Source organism: Mastigoproctus giganteus, chromosome 8 (assembly GCF_048544385.1).
Source record: "Mastigoproctus giganteus isolate SK-2022 chromosome 8, ASM4854438v1, whole genome shotgun sequence".
Lineage (NCBI taxonomy): Eukaryota > Metazoa > Arthropoda > Arachnida > Uropygi > Thelyphonidae > Mastigoproctus > Mastigoproctus giganteus.
Window position 1 is genome coordinate 38,341,696 of NC_143582.1, and position 3,240 is coordinate 38,344,935.

Genomic DNA, 3,240 nt, shown 5'->3' on the forward strand with positions numbered 1-3,240 from the left:
TGTCCGCAGATCTTAACTAATTAATCTCACTTCTTCATAACAGTTCATCTATGGTTCTTCACCGTATCACTAATGTCAGTCTAAGTTGGATACCTTCTATGAGGCATCAGTTATCAAAAAACGAAACAAACAAAAAAACATTCTGAATTCGATCCAGTCATCCAGCTAACTCGCAATCCCTTTACCGATGTGGACTGTAAACAAGACATGAAGGAAACATAAGGTCTGAAGACTAGTATTGACACACATCAATTACAGACACAACAGGACACTGCTCTTTAGGTTAAGCTACACGTAAACTATTGGTTGGCGCCAGTAGGAACTTCTCGCATACGGTTCGTTGGAGAAAAAGCGTAGCCACTCAAACGCCACACGAGATAACCTTATTGGTTGAATCAGAACAAAGGTCAGAAAAGGGTAGGCTGTTCCTGGCCTGTTGCTCGCACTCCCAAGGACGCTAATAACCCACGGTTGTGCATGCATGCATTGACAGACGCGGTAGTCGGGTTTCACAAGAGTCACCGTAATGAAACCGAGCCCATCAATGGTTTAATATGATGCATAATTACGCTCTGTTAGCGACTGTTTAACGAGTCAAACAGTCCCTGAGTTGCAGTGATAGTTTGACGTTCAGTCAAAAGTCATCTAGATTATCAACAATCCTTGGGTCTTGTCGATGGAAGAGAAATGGAAGGAAGATATTATACGAATTGCTACGTAAATTGTTCACTTTATTTGTCCTTTGGGAAAGTTTCTCGAGCTTTGAAATTGTCTTGTGTTTATTTTGTAAACTTTGGAAAGCAATGATTTCATTTTCCCCCTCAATTATGAACTGCCGTGCTGACTTATTCTACAATGTCATCAAAAGGAGTGATGCTGTTGATTGAAAGTCACCATGTTGGATGGAAATTACTGATATTTCAACGATACAAGAATAAATACCAATAACCAGTAAAAGTACTTTTAACTATATACACGCTGTGTTGATGCGTGTGTGTCGACAAATATTTTTTGGTCTGGAGACAGTTCACAAGATGGTGGAAATTTGTGTGAGGAGGGAAGTTAGGTTATCCTACTTTGGCGGCCAAAGCCCGGTTCCGAGAACAGATGTCAGGCTTCGGAGGGCTTGTTTAGTGAAAGAAACCTTGACAATGTAGCAGGTTGAACGGAGATTAGTTCACCAAGTTGTTGAATGCAGAAATAAGCGAAAAATAAGGACACAGGTCCACAACGAAAATTTTGACACCAAACATAAATGGATAGGTCAATTTTATTTCTTGAATTTAAATTAAATACAAATAATCGTGGAGCACCAGGAATTGCTAGAAAACTGCATTATAAGCTTAATAAAAATACATTTTCTACAGTACATCAATAAAAACATTATAAAATTATAGTTACATCGAATAGCGTTTTTATTGGGTACATCTACTTAATAGTAGGTAGGCACCTTTTGGCCCCAGAAGCCTGGATTCAACGTAATATGGACTCAATAAGGTATCGAAAGTGTGCTGCAGGTCCATGAGTCAGTTGCTTTCCACAGTCGTTTCAGCTCGGTTGTTTGGGTAGATCTACTCTGAAGAGTTCGTTCCATTTCATCCCACAAGTTGTCAATTGGATTGAGATCTGTGACTATGGAGGTCACTGCAGTAGGCTGAATTCATTCTTTTGTTCCTGAAACCAATGCTGTAAAAGTCGGGCCTTGTAACCGGCGCATTACCCTGTTGGAAGGTCCTTTATATAATTGTGAGAATCCATCTTTTAAAGCAAGTTCAGGGTTGTTGAACGAATTGAAAACTCGACTAGGAATTCGACACGACAGCTGACCTGAAAACGTAGTGCAGTGGTATCAGAGTACATTAAAAAAGTGGAGTTTGAAATTGATTAACTCCTAAAGAGGTATTGAATATTGATGAAACTGGCCTAAATTGGAAAGCTCTCCTGCAATACATTTCAGCAACACCCCAGCTTACAAAAAACAGAAAGAAAGAATAATATTAAGTTATTTTATAATTGTAGTGATAATTAGTAACTTCCTCTAATTTTTATCTGAAAATCTAAACCTCGAGCACCAAAAAGTAGTGTCCTCAAATCATTATTTTGCCCAGAAAACTGCAATGATGGACAAAGTTTTATTTATTTATTTATTATTTTTTTTTTTTTTGATTGGTTCAACACATTGGTTTGCGCCTGCAAAAAATGTCTCATCTGATGAGAGCAAATGGTTTACGAGAAAAGCAATCTTAGTGTTTGTTAACGCACCCTCTCAACAACTTCACGATGGAAACATAACTTGCCACTTTCTCTCAGAGAAATCACATTGCTAATCGAACCAATGGATCAAGGGAGACTTAAAGCTTAAAAAAGCGTTACCGAAAGCTTTCATGAGCTTGCGCAGCATTTTGAAGCTAATGAAACTGTTTTGGGGGGCGATATGTCGCTATGGACGGAAAATGGGTGCACCGCTTTTACCTGAAACAAAAGAACGATCGAAGCATCCGTTTCTCCCCTCCTAAAAAGCTTCGAGTGCAGAAGTCGGCTGGGAAAGTCATGGCATTTGTCTTCTGAGATGCAGGAGTGATCGTGGTTGATTTCCTGGAACGAGGTGCCACTCTCAATGCCGAGTATTCTAACCTACTGAGACGTTTCCGCCAGGAATTGAAGTTCAAAAGAGGCGTGGGAAATTGGGCAAAGGAGTCATCTTGCATAAAGGCGATGCACCGGTGCACACAGCGTGTGTGACTCAGGGAACACTGCGTGACTGTGGGTTTGAGCTATTACAGCATCCGTCCTACTTACTAGATTTGGCCCTATCGGACTATTTTATATTTTCAAATCTCAAGGACTTGAAAGGACAGAAATTCAACGGTGACAATGCTGTAATAGATACAGTCAACAACTGGTTTGGGTCAAAATCTTTTGAATTTTTACTCGAGCTGCTTACGAAAGCTATTTGGATCATGCCAGAAAGTGTATTAACTTAAGGGGGGGGGATATGTTGAAAAATAAATGGGTTTCCACAACTTTCCGGCATTCCTTTTATGAGAGGCTAGAAACGTTCCACCCTCCCCGCGTAATTCAAGAGACATTAAAAATTGGAAGTCGTGTTGGTAGGAAATAAATTCAGTTCCCCCTCCCCACCTTAAATAATGTGGTGCGTTGATTATTCAAGGAGGTAGGGTTTTCTGAAGAGAGACGTTGGCTCCACAACACACCACCAGGTACAGAATAAAATGACAT